Consider the following 14041-nt stretch of genomic DNA (forward strand, 5'->3'; position numbering starts at 1 on the left):
AGAGCTGCAGAGGCTCAGGGCAGAGAGGCGGAGGGAACTAAGTTCCCGCAGGAGGAGTGTTCTCCTCCAGGCCAGGAGAGGCAAGTCACCAGAGGATCGGGGCCACCCTATGCCTCGGGGCAGATAAAAGCCGGCCAGCCCCAGTCCTAAGTTGCGGGAGTAACAGTGTTGGTTGCTAGTTCCTGCCTGAGCTCCTGACCTGCCCTGGCTCCCTGCTTGCATGCCTGTTCCTGACTTCACCCAACTCCCTGCCCTGCACCCAGCTTCAGCTACTACAGCCTGCCTCCATGTTGCACCTTGACCACAGACCAGACTTGGACCTCGCCTCTCGTGTAACCCATGGGACAAGCACAGCACATTTCTTTCAATTGATTAATTGAACCAATTAGTTCACCCAGTACATCAGCCCTGCATACAACGTGAGTGGCATGAATAGACCAGGTGTAAAAAAAAAGTTAAAAAGGACCCCTGGGTGGTTAAATCCAGTCAAAGGCGACTCGGGGGTTGTGGCGCTCATCTCGCTTTCAGGCCGAAGGAGCCAGAGTTTGTCCACAGACAGATTTCTAGGTCATGTGGCCAGCATGACTAAACCGCTTCTGGCGCAACGGGACACTGTGAGGAGTGCCAGAGTGCACGAGAACGCCGTTTACCTTCTTGCCGCAGCGGCACCTATTTATTGACTTGCACTATGTGGGACGCAGGTGGCGCTGTGGGTTAAATCACAGAGCCTAGGACTTGCTGATCAGAAGGTTGGCGGTTCGAATCCCCACGACAGGGTGAGCTCCCATTGCTCGGTCCCTGCTCCTGCCAACCTAGCAGTTCGAAAGCACCTCAAAGTGCAAGTAGATAAATAGGTACCACTCTGGCGGGAAGGTAAACGGCGTTTCCGTGTGCTGCTCTGGTTTGCCAGAAGCGGCTTAGTCATGCTGGCCACATGACCCGGAAGCTGTACGCCGGCTCCCTCGGCCAATAAAGCAAGATGAGTGCCGCAACCCCAGAGTCGGTCACGACTGGACCTAATGGTCAGGGGTACCTTTACCTTTTATGTGTGTTTTTGAATTGCTAGGTTGGCAGGAGCCAGGACAGAGCAATGGGAGCTCACCCCATCACGGGGATTTGAACCACCGACCTTCCAATTGGACCAGGCGGTCCTCAGTCTGGGAAAGGTACATTCTCTCTCTCTCTCTCTCTCTCTCTCTCTCTCTCTCTCTCTCTCACACACACACACACACACACACACACACACACACGCCTTAAGACATCTCCAAGACACTGCTGGATATGACTCTGTTTCAGTCAAGCAGGAGGAAATGTATTTTAAACCCTATCAGTCATTTCTCTGGGAAGCTATTATTGCCTGCAGCCACGTTCCAACAGCAGCTCGCTCCTGCCCCTCAAAGGCTCCTCGTTGGTTCCCACCCGGCCCTGGGAGCTGCGGGCGGATCGGGAGTCGCCGTCTCCTCCCACATGCCTGGCATCTGTCAGGCATGATAGCCTGGGAATCCTGCCTTCCTTTGGCAGAGCCTCAACAGCCAGTTTGAAGCCGCGCAGCTGTTCATCATGGGTGCACAAATCCTTTCTAAAGGACTTCAGGAGGACTCCATGGGGGCAGTGGTGCTGTCTTCACCAGGGCAGGTGTGGCCATCACACAGGGTCCCCGGATATTTAACGGTCTATTGATCCCTGTGCCACCACTGTGATCGCTTCCCCTCTGCCACCAACCAGTTACTCTCTGGTAAAACACTGAGTCCAGTCAATTGTTAAAAGTGAACCAAAATAACAAGTTTATTTTACAAACATTGACAAGTTTATGGTTTTGCAGATAATATTCCTGTCAGTATCTTAACTATAGTTTCTTTACCAGCCTTTTGTTGTTTAGTCGTTTATTCGTGTCCGACTCTTCGTGACCCCATGGACCAGAGCACGCCAGGCACTCCTGTCTTCCACTGCCTCCCACAGTTTGGTCAAACTCATGTTCATAGCTTCGAGAACACTGTCCCACCATCTCATCCTCTGTCATCCCCTTCTCCTTGTGCCCTCCATCTTTCCCAACATCAGGGTCTTTTCCAGGGAGTCTTCTCTTCTCATGAGGTGACAAGGTATTGGAGCCTCAGCTTCAGGATCTGTCCTTCCAGTGAGCACTCAGGGCTGATTTCCTTCAGAATGGAGAGGTTTGATCTTCTTGCAGTCTGTGGGACTCTCAAGAGTCTCATCCAGCACCATAATTCAAAAGCATCAATTCTTCGGCGATCAGCCTTCTTTATGGTCCAGCTCTCACTTCCATACATCACTACTGGGAAAACCATCGCTTTAACTATAAGGACCTTTGTTGCCAAGGTGATGTCTCTGCCTCCAAATACCTTCTGACTGATTATCTCAACTGTTAGACTGACTCCTCTTAACAAATTCTCTCCCTCTCTCACACCAGACTAGCCCAACCCACAGACGTATCTTCCCTCTCTTGTCTAACTCCAGACTGTCTTCTCAACCACTCTAACTCTAACTCCTCTTAACAAAACAAAAAAAATTCCTTCCAGTAGCACCTTAAAGACCAACTAAGTTAGTTCTTGGTATGAGCTTTCGTGTGCATGCACACTTCTTCAGATACACTGAAACAGAAGTTGCCAGATCCTTCTATATAGTGAGAAGGTGGGGAGGGGTATTACTCAGAAGGGTGGTGGGAATGGGTGATTGGCAGATAGCTGTGATGAGCCTGTTGACGACTCTTAACAACTGCAATAGGTCTTACAGGAAAAAGCAAGGGGTGAGAAGGTGAAAAATGGCTTTGTCATGTATAATGAGATAAGAATCCAATGTCTTTGTTCAGACCAGGTCTCTCCATGGTTTTAAGTTTGGTAATGAGTTGCAATTCAGCAGCTTCTCTTTCCAGTCTATTTCTGAAATTCCTTTGTAGTAAAACAGCTACTTTGAGATCTTGTATAGAATGTCCTGGGAGATTGAAGTGTTCTCCTACTGGTTTCTCTGTCTTGTGATTCTTGATGTCAGATTTATGTCCGTTTATTCTTTGGCGTAAGGTTTGGCCTGTTTGTCCAATATAGAGAGCTGAAGGACACTGTTGGCATTTGATGGCATACACAATGTCCTCTTAACAAATTCTCCCTGTGCTTAAACCTTATATAAAGTTAACTCTGCCCCTTGGGTTCCCATTGGTTAGTCATTTTACAATTAGTTAACCCTTTCCCTATGAACCCAATATGATGTCACACACATAGGAAGCAAACGCCACAGCAGGACTTTGGGGGCAGAAGTCCAGACTCAAGGAGAATGAGAAGGAAGGTCCACAGCAGCAGTGGCTGGTGCCCATTGGCGTTGGTGGGGCAGAAGGCAAGGAGGACCACAGTAGGTGGAACAAGAGCTCATTCTGGTTTTGTCCCCATCTTTCTCCCTGCTGAGAGGGACACGGGTGGCGCTGTGGGTTAAACCACTGAGCCTAGGACTTGCCGATCAGAAGGTCGACGGTTTGAATCCCTGCGACAGGGTGAGCTCCCGTTGCTCGGTCCCTGCTCCTGCCAACCTAGCAGTTCGAAAGCACGTCAAAGTGCAAGTAGATAAATAGGTACCGCTCCGGCTGGAAGGTAAACGGTGTTTCCCTGCACTGCGCTCTGGTTTCACCAGAAGCGGCTTAGTCATGCTGGCCACATGACTCAGAAGCTCTACGCCGGCTCCCTTGGCCAATAAAGCGAGATGAGCGCACAACCCCAGAGTCGGTCACGACTGGACCTAATGGTCAGGGGTCCCTTTACCTTTACCTTTTGCTCCCTGCTGAGTTCAGCTGAGACAGGGGAGGAGGACGCTGGCAGCCTGGGCCACATCCTGGGCTGGTTGGAAGCCAGAAGGCCAGCAGGAGTGGGGCTAGCTAAGTGTAGATTGAAGTTGAAGGCCCATTTTCCCACCACAAATTGTGTGCAAGGCATTTTGAGGATAACATCACTTGCCTCTGGATTTCAGAATTCTAACAGGTCCTTCCATCTGGAGCTGTGTTGTGTGAGTTTCAGCTGTTACAGCTTTGGGATGTGGGTGAGATACCTGGACTGGAGTAAACAACTTTGTACATGCTTGGTGTTTATCCCTCGTGGCTGCTCAAATCCAGGAGGGAGTGGATGGCCAACCAGGACCAGACAGGTGTTCCAGCCCACCTGGAAGAGATGGCAGTAACAACTTAAGAAACTTTCCCCAGACACAGAAAATCTGAATAATTATAGCCACAAATGGACCCAGGGATCCTAGGGATGGATGGATCTGTTAATTCCAGTTTCTCTCAGTTTTTCATGTTAAATTCATGTCTCCACATGTCTGCAAAAATCTACAATTTTTTTAAAGAAACCACATGCACCTGCATTTAAGCCTGATTTTTCAAAATATAGTTTTTATTAAATTTTCTTGTTTGCAATTTCAAATGCACATTTTACATCCTTAAGATATCAATGACTTCCCTTCCTCTCTTTCCATGGGTCATTTTACATATCTTAAATCCCTGCATATTTTTACAAAAACTATACCAACCGGTTTTCCATTATTGCATCCATCAAAACCTATTCACGCTGTTGAATTTATCTTAATGCTGCCAGCGTTTTCAACTGTACACAATTATTTTCCGCCTATTCAATAAACGTTTTCCCATCTTCTTTAAACATATGTTCTTCTTGTTCTCTTATTCTATGTTAAGTGCAAGTTCTGCATACCCTGTCAACTTCAGTTCTTTGGTTAGGACCTCACTCATTTTCCATTTGGGGGCTACCACCCTGATCTCTGTGGTGCGAGATTCCAGGTGTTTAAGTAAAGTTCTATTTCCTTGGAATGGGAGGCAGTGGAGACTGTGGTGTCTTTACGATAATATGGTTAATTTACACAGATGTAGCCTTTGATGGAGGGGCTCACAGCATTAGCACCCCATATCTTGCTTCTCCCAAAGATACAGCCTTGGATTCAAGCAGAAATCAAGCATGGCTCTCACTCTTAGTCTTCTGCCTGCAGCCTGCTTCTAGCACAGCTCCCACATACATAACATTCTGGCTTTAATCTTTCTCACCACCACCCTCCGGCACAAGGCAACTTCCTTTATTCTACTAACATACTTTGTTGTTGTTGTTTAGTCGTGTCTGACTCTTCGTGACCCCATGGACCAGAGCACGCCAGGCATGCCTGTCTTCCACTGCCTCCCACAGTTTGGTCAGACTCATGTTTGTAGCTTCGAGAACACTGTCCAACCATCATATCCTCTGTAGTTCCCTTCTCCTTGTGCCCTCCATCTTTCCCAACATCAGGGTCTTTTCCAGGGAGTCTTCTCTTCTCATGAGGTGGCCAAAGTCTTGAAGCCTCAGCTTCAGGATCTGTCCTTCCAGTGAGCACTCAGGGCTGATTTCCTTAAGAATGGATACATTTGATCTTCTTGCAGTCCATGGGACTCTCAAGAGTCTCCTCCAGCACCAGAATTCAAAAGCATCAATTCTTCATCGATCAGCCTTCTTTATGGTCCAGCTCTCACTTCCATACATCACTACTGGGAAAACCATAGCTTGAACTATACGGACCTTTGTCGGCAAGGTGATTTCTCTGCTTTTTAAGATGCTGTCTAGGTTTGCCATCGCTTTTCTCCCAAGAAGCAGGTGTCTTTTAATTTAATTTAATTTAATTTAATTGATCTTCATGGTCCCTTCCAACTCTATGATCCCTGATTTAGTCTCTGGAAGTCCTTTTCTGTCTGCTCTGGTATACCGTGTCATGCACTGTCCTGGATTCGGTCTACCTGTCAAAGAGACGCATGCTTGCAGCCCTAATCCAAACGCATTTTGAGCTTTGCCAACTCTTCATTGGGATAGCGCCGGTGCTTAACCCTCCCCCTTCCACTTCTATGCTCCTGCTGCAACTGTGACATTTCGCCACAAGAGGGAGCTGCTGCCCTGCTGCTCTTGGGCACCGCCAGTGCGACTGGTGGGAAGGAGGTACTGCAGCTTCCCAAATCACCCAGCTCCTGGGAGTTCTCAAGCTGCAGTTCCGTAGTGCTGTTCCCCCAGGTTACAATCCTGCACGGCTGTGTGAAAACAATGCAGCTGTGTGCATAGCCTGGGGCCCTTTTGCAAAGGTGTTATTAATATATGGAATCCATTGTCTCAAGTTATGGTGACGATACAATGTTATTATTATTATTTAGGTAAAGGGACCCCTGACCATGAGGTCCAGTTGTGACCGACTCTGGGGTTGCGGCACTCATCTTGCTTTACTGGCCAAGGGAGCTGGCGTACAACTTCCAGGTCATGTGGCCAGCATGACTAAGCCGCTTCTGGCGAACCAGAGCAGCGCATGGAAACACCGTTTACCTTCCCGCTGGAGCAGTACCTATTTATCTACTTGCACTTTGACGTGCTTTCGAACTGCTAGGTTGGCAGGAGCAGGGACCGTGCAACGGGAGCTCACCCCGTCACAGGGATTCGAACCGCCGACCTTCTGATCGGCAAGTCCTAGGCTCTGTGGTTTAACCCACAGCGCCACCCGCATCCCTATTATTTAAGGATCTTTAAAAACCCTGCTCCTTACTGCTGAAGTGGAGCAAATGGCAATTCATGGATAACCTGAATTGCTGTTCCGATTCAGCATTAAAGAGCAGTTTTTCCAAGGAGAGAAAAGAAAAAGCACTCAGGTGCAGAGCTTGAAAATGTGGACCTGTTCTTAGAAAGTACATGGACAGAAGGTAAGTGTTGATGAGCCCGTAGTTGAGAACGAAGTCTTCCTTTTTTGTATAAGCTTTCCAGGGGCAGACGGCTGGAGACAGGAAGAAGACCATTCCTTCTGTCCTCCGTTTGCACTGGGAAATCAAGTGAGGACAGCAAAGCGCCTGGGGGCTGTTAGCACAGCATTAGTTCCAGTAGCAGCAATTTGATAAATGGATTTCCATGCATCGGAATTGGTTGGGTAAACAGACTCCGTCCTTAGCTGCCTCTGGAGCACATAGCAAGAGGGAGCCCTCGGTGACACCAATTAAGACGAATGAGAGCCCTTGGGTTTCCTTCCTTGAGGAGTGGACCACAACAACATCCCAGCCAGGCATATTTATGGCTCGTCGTAACGAAAAAGCAAGACGGAACTGGTGGGAATAAGTGACGCAACACCAGAGATGGGGGCTGCCCAACTTTGGATATGGCTGCAACAAACTGCTTCTGTAGGGTGTTCCACAGAACACTTTGCCATCCGGATCTCACAGAAGCTGAGAGTCAAGAGGTCGGTGGGCTGTTCTGAATCAGGCACAACAATGTCTTTTTTATATTGAGTCAGGCCTGTGGAACTCAGGGCTGTTGATGACTCTCCGAGATCTGACTTTCCAAGAACTTGGAAGAGAGTCTTTCTGGTTCCAGCCCTGTAAAATAGTGTTGTGAGTCTGGGGGAATTCCATTGCTGAAGGAGCCAGGCAAGTTTCTTAGTGATTTAACGGGCCCTAACGGGTGGTGCTGTGGGTTAAACCACAGAGCCTAGGACTTGCCGATCAGAAGGTCGGCATTTCGAATCCCCACGATGGGGTGATCTCCCGTTGCTCGGTCCCTGCTCCTGCCAACCTAGCAGTTCAAAAGCACATCAAGTGCAAGTAGATAAATAGGTACTGTTCCTGCGGGAAGGTAAACGGCGTTTCCGTGCGCTGCTCTGGTTCGCCAGAAGCAGCTTAGTCATGCTGGCCACATGACCCGGAAGCTGTACGCCGGCTCCCTTGGCCAATAAAGCGAGATGAGCGCCGCAAGCCCAGAGTCAGCCATGACTGGACCTAATGGTCAGGGGTCCCTTTACCCTTTAAGTATGTTAAAAAGCAGAGACATCACCTTGCCGACAAAGGTCCGTATAGTTAAAGCTATGAATCCACTGGGAGAGATCATCAGAGGATTTGGGGGCGGCGCTGATGAAGTCTAGCTGTTTCCCCTTTCCATCAAAAGCAGGTGGACCAGAAAGGGAATAATGGACCAGAAAGGGAATAAACTGAAGCTCCTTTCCTACAATACAGATACCTACAGCAGCTGTTTCATTGGCTGCAGAGGTAGTAAATATATCTGTCCTGGAAAGGGGTTCATATGGTCATGGACTGGTTGGATGCAGAGGAAAGTTGGGAGGAACCAGCTGGGGAACCCCAAGGGAAGAAGGTTCAGAGCCTGGGGAGTGGTGGTGGGGTGACAATGAGTGAGCAGAGGGAGAAGACAGGGAGAAGGTGTCGGGAGCTGAAGGGGTAACAGGGTTTAGTGAGCAGGGAGAGTCTGTGGCAGAGGGGAGTCCAGAATCAGAGGCAGAAGCTGAAGCAGGCGAGTGAGGAGGTAAGTGAAGGCACAGACATGAATCGGCCTGGTGAAGAGACAAGGGTGTCTCCCCCTCCTCCCGTACCCACCTTGTCTCCCGGCACCAGGAGAGGCCTGAAAAGGGTGGAGGAGAGATGGCTGCCTGCCGGCGCAGTCTATGATTGCCCACTGGGAATGAGCTGCTGTGCTCATTAGGAATGACACTCAACCAAGTCTGTGAAGATCATGTTTCAGCTAATAGTCAATGGCAACTTTGGACTGGGTTATTACTGACCAGTACAGTCACATCACGGGACAATGGTGTTAAACCACAGAGCCTAGGACTTGCCGATCAGAAGGTCAGTGGTTCGAATCCCCGCAACAGGGTGAGCTCCCGTTGCTCAGTCCCTGCTCCTGCCAACCTAGCAGTTCGAAAGCACGCCAGTGCAAGTAGATAAATAGGTACTGCTCCGGCGGGAAGGTAAACGGCGTTTCCATGCACTACAGTGGTACCTCAGGTTACATTCACTTCAGGTTACATACGCTTCAGGTTACAGACTCTGCTAACCCAGAAATAGTACCTCGGGTTAAGAACTTTGCTTCAGGATGAGAACAGAAGTCGTACTCCGGCGGTGCGGCAGCAGCAGGAGGCCCCATTAGCTAAAGTGGTGCTTCAGGTTAAGAACAGTTTCAGTTTAAGAACGGACCTACGCAATGAAATTAATTACTTAACCCGAGGTACCACTGTACTCTGGTTCGCCAGAAGCAGCTTAGTCATGCTGGCCACATGACTGTACGCCAGCTCCCTCAGCGAGATGAGCGCCGCAACCCCAGAGTCGGCCATAACTGGACCTAATGGTCAGGGGTCCCTTTACCTTTTACTGTTGCACCACACAGACACAGACACACAGAGGGAGAGGAAGAGGGAGAGGGAGGGGAGAGAGAGGGGGGGAGAGAGAGGGAGAGAGTGCTTGTGAATGCACAGACAGTACTGTGACTAAAAACTCTTTCTTCCATTGCTGGGTATCCCAGCAATGCCCCTTCCTGGGAAACAAAAACCACGCTATTGTTTTGCATGTCCTGCCAACTCCTCGTCTTGACTTCTGTGAGGTGATCTATATGAGATTGCCCTTGGAGACAGTTCGGGAACTTTGGCAACACCCATTTAAAGGACATGGCTTCCCTCAAAACACCCTGGGAGCTTTAGTTTGTTAAGGGTGCTGGGAACTGTAGCTGTGTGAAGGATAAATTGCAGCTCCTAGGATTCTTTGGGGGAAGCCAGGACTGTAAAAGCACCATAAATGTACTTTAAATGTAAGGTGGTGATGTGACTTGCAGCAATTTGACAAAATGGCTCTCATGCTGAGCTGAGCACACATGACATCAGTTTTTAACGAATCCCACTGGTTAGCATTTAGTTTCCAGGCTAAGCTCAAAGTGTTTGCTTTAAAAAAGAAAGATGTGATGGATTCAGGATAGTTGAGAGAACATATTCACCCAAATACCCTCTGCAGTGAGAGCTGCTTTTTTAATATGCTGTGGTCTTTTTATGTGAACTGCCCTGAGACACGGCGGTTTATAAATAAAAATAAATACAATACCACCATCTGAGATGAGATTCACTTCAGTTCTTCCAGAACAGAAGCCTTTTTAGTGGTGGCCCCGTTGGTTAAAGAACCCTCTCCCGGTCCTGTTTCACTCGCCCATTCAGAAAAACCAGAAGCACATTCTTCTTTTCCGGTTGCCTTTGTGCTGCTAGAATCTAGATTTTTAGCCTTGCATTGCGTGTGTGTGTGTGTGTGTGTGTGTGTGTGTGTGTGTGTGTGTTTGGATTCTAGATTAATGTTTATTAGGTTTTAACTTCGTATCTCTCTGTGTCTCTCTAAGCCACCTTGAGCATATTTGCTCACAAGCAAAGGGACACAGAGAGTTCCTCCCCCCCCCCCCACACGCCTTGGCCCTAAATAAAATAAATAAATAAATAAATTATAAAGCCACCCCACAAGGCTTAAATACTCAGCAAGTCCCATGCCACTTCGTAAATTTCCAAGAGATTTGAGGCAGCGAGCCAGGAGCTTGCAAAGCAGTTTGGAGTACAGACAGAAGACAAGGAGTTTCATTTTTTTTCCCTCCTCTCTCTCTCTTTTCGGTTTCCAGTGCCTATTCCACACTCGGCTGCCTGTCTTTGCGTCCAACGCTATATTTAGAAGGAGGAGGGAGAAAGAAAGAAAGAAAGAAAGAAAGAAAGAAAGAAAGAAAGAAAGAAAGAAAGAAAAGAGAAGGGGAATTTTTTCTTCTTCTTCTGGAGGCTTTACTTTCCATTCGGAATAACTCCCAAGCATCTTGAATGAAAAGCACCGATTCCATAGGTAAGATTTTATTCTTGTTTTTACTGTCTCTGCTTCTCCGCAGCCCAGACTGCATGGACACTGGTCTTTTAAAGCACACATCCCCTCACCCCAAAGAACCCTGGGAGCTGTAGTTAGTGCTGAAAACTGCAGCTTTGTGGGGGTGAACTACAGTTCCCAGAATCCTTTGGTTGGGGGAAAGAATGTCCCCACCTGACCCCAGCCAGAGACCTCTACTGTCATCCACTCTTGCTTTCTGTTTCCCATCTAAGAAATGACTTCTGGTTTTAATATGACATTTCCCCCACCGAAAAGGAAAATATACAGTAGATATGCAAATGAACGTCACCAGTGTTTGGTAACTAGCTGAAGCAAAACCCAGCTTCCCTTTGAAATCCACAATTCTCCAAATTTCCCAACGCAGTTCCCCAACTCCAAAATGTGTATAACAGGGTATATGCAGAAAAATGCATTGTGTTAGCAATGGTAATATGCAAAAAATGTAATATATTAGTGAAAGCCACATGCAGAAAGGTGTTTCAGGGTGTGCAGATCAGGTAAACCAAATTTCTTCCCCATCTCTAGCGGAAGAGAGGTTCTGCAAGTCACAGCAGACTAGTGGGGACTGATGGTTTGATTTTATCCACAGTAGCCTATGTGTGTTGAATCCCTTCTAGAATCCCATGTGAAGCTCCCAGGGGTTCCACAAACCTCTCACCTTGACGAAAAGCATCATCATAACACAGCCTGTGGGCAAGACCCTTTTTACTTTTAAACCCCGGTCCCCATGTCAGCTGCTCCCTTTCAGTATCCCTTAGCAAAGCTTTCTCCGGGGAGCCAACCAGAAACCAGAAGTAAGTTTTTGTGCAGATCCTCCATCCACGAGCCAATCAGGGACCCAACCAGATGGGTCATGCAAGGGAGATGGTTTAGAGTTGCAAATTGGACAGCCGCTTCCAGAACAGCCTTGCACTTGCATGTAGAGGAGAAAATGTGGTTCCCTCACTGCGAGAAGCCAAGTTACAGGGAACCAGGCAGAGGGCCTTCTCGGTAGTGGCACCCGCCCTGAGGAACGCCCTCCCACCAGATGTCAAAGAGATAAACAACTACAGTGGTGCTTCGCAAGACGAAATTAATTCATTCCGCGAGTTTTTTCGTCTTGCGATTTTTTTTGTCTTGCGAAGCACGGTTTCGGGAAAGTTTTGGAAAAGCTTCAAAAATCACCAAAGTCTTCAAAAACCTCAAAAAAGGCTACCCCACCGCGTGCTATGAGTTGCTCCTCAAAGTCAAGTCGCAACTGTATTAACGGTGTTAAGAAAAAGGAAACAAACTTGCAAGACGTTTCCGTCTTGCGAAGCAAGCCCATAGGGAAAATCGTCTTGCGAAGCAACTCAAAAAACCAAAAACCCTTTCGTCTTGTGAGTTTTTTGTCTTGCGAGGCATTTGTCTTGCGAGGTACCACTGTACCAGACTTTTAGAAGACATCTGAAGGCAGCCCTGTTTAGGGAAGCTTTTAATGTTTAATAGATTATTGTACAGTGGTACCTCGGGTTACATACGCTTCAGGTTACATACGCTTCAGGTTACAGACTCCACTAACCCAGAAATAGTACCTCGGGTTAAGAACTTTGCTTCAGGATGAGAACAGAAATCGTGCTCTGGCGGCGCGGCAGCAGCAGGAGGCCCCATTAGCTAAAGTGGTGCTTCAGGTTAAAAACAGTTTCAGGTTAAGAATGGACCTCCAGAACGAATTAAGTTCTTAACCCGAGGTACCACTGTATTTTAATATTCTGTTGAAAGCTGCCCAGAGTAGCTGGGGAAACCCAGCCAGATGGGCGGGGTATAAATAATAAATTATATTATTATTATTATTATTATTATTATTATTATTATTAGTACTACTACTACCCCGCCCATTTGGCGGGGTTTCCACAGCAACTCTGGGCAGCTTCCAGCAGAATATAAAACCATGATAAAACATCAACCGTAAAAAAATTCCTAATACTGGACTGCCTTCAAATGTCTTCTAAAACGTGTGAAGTTCTTTATCTCCTTGACATCTGATGGGAGGGCTCTACTGCCGAGAAGGCCCTCTGCCTGGTTCCCTTTAGCTTCACTTCTCTCAGTGAGGGGACCAGCAGAATACCCTCGGAGCTGGACCGCAGTGCCCAGGCTGAACGATGGGGGTGGAGATACTCCTTCAGGTCTACTGGACCGAGGCCATTCGGGGCTTTAAAGCTCAGCACCAACACTTTGAATTGTGCTCAGAAACGTACTGGGAGTCAGTGAAGATCCTTTAGAACCAGTGTGATATGGTCCAAGCAACCACCCACAGTCACCAGTCTTCCAAGGTTCCCTCCCCATCATACACAAACACATGCTGTTGGCTCCTCACCTGTGCACAACCCCACCCAGCCATGAAGCTCGTTGGAGGACCATCAGGCAGTCCAACGAAGAAGAAGAAGAAGAGGAGGAGGAGTTTGGATTTGATATCCCGCTTTATCACTACCTGAAGGAGTCTCAAAGCGGCTAACATTCTCCTTTCCCTTCCTCCCCCACAACAAACACTCTGTGAGGTGAGTGGGGCTGAGAGACTTCAGAGAAGTCTGACTAGCCCAAGGTCACCCAGCAGCTGCATGTGGAGGAGCAGGGAAGCGAACCTGGTTCACCAGATTAGGAGTCTACCGCTCTTAACCACTACACCACACTGCCTCTCACACTTAGCAACTAGAAGGACAGTTGTGATGATTTAGTGGGGGAAATCCAAGCTGACTTCCTGAAGTTCTTTGAAGGCTATACATGTCAATTGAATAATAATATTAGTAGTACAGGAAGGTGCCAGCTGTCTAAATCCATGGTGTTTCCTGGGAGTTTGGCTTCTGTTGCTGCGGCTGCTGTAAGAGAGGAGGAAGAGGGGTACAGAAGCAGGCTGGAATCCCACCCCCTCCTCCAAATACCTGTACTTGGCTGCTTTTGAGATCTTCCATCTTTGGCCTTTGGGGTTGTCTTTTTGCTCTCAAGGGCCCGGCAACGGGTTTTTAACACATGCCTTGTTGGGACCTTTCCTGGGCACAGGTGCTGGGCGAAGCAGATCTTGGTCCTGCCTGGGACTAGACAAACAGAGAGACTGTCAAGGGCATGATCCGCTGCAGGCATTCGATTTGGAGGGTCACGCCATTAATGCTTCTTGTTGTTGTTGTTTAATTGTGTCTGACTCTTTGTGACCCCATGGACCAGAGCACCCCAGGCACTCCTGTCTTCCACTGCCTCCTGCAGTTTGGTCAAACTCATGCTGGCAGCTACAAGAACACTGCCCAACCATCTCGTCCTCTGTCATCCCATTCTCCTTGGGCCTTCCATCTTTCCCAACATCAGGGTCTTTTCCAGGGAGTCTTCTCTTCTCTTCTGCTGAGGTGGCCAAAC

At 48.1% G+C, this 14041-nt stretch overlaps 1 protein-coding gene across 2 annotated transcripts in view; it reads left to right on the forward strand.

The window, feature by feature from the left end:
* GPR20 (G protein-coupled receptor 20) overlaps positions 1–14041 on the forward strand; it is a 36212-nt gene that overhangs the window by 8436 nt on the left and 13735 nt on the right. The window contains exon 2 of one of the 2 annotated variants that reach the window (XM_028736062.2): positions 10428–10639. The exons of the other annotated variant lie outside the window; for it this stretch is intronic. The gene's annotated coding sequence lies outside the window, so the exon portion shown is untranslated. The remainder of the gene's footprint in view (positions 1–10427; positions 10640–14041) is intronic. 2 annotated transcript variants of the gene reach the window in all.

The sequence above is a fragment of the Podarcis muralis genome, chromosome 8 (assembly GCF_964188315.1).
Source record: "Podarcis muralis chromosome 8, rPodMur119.hap1.1, whole genome shotgun sequence".
NCBI classification, from domain to species: domain Eukaryota; kingdom Metazoa; phylum Chordata; class Lepidosauria; order Squamata; family Lacertidae; genus Podarcis; species Podarcis muralis.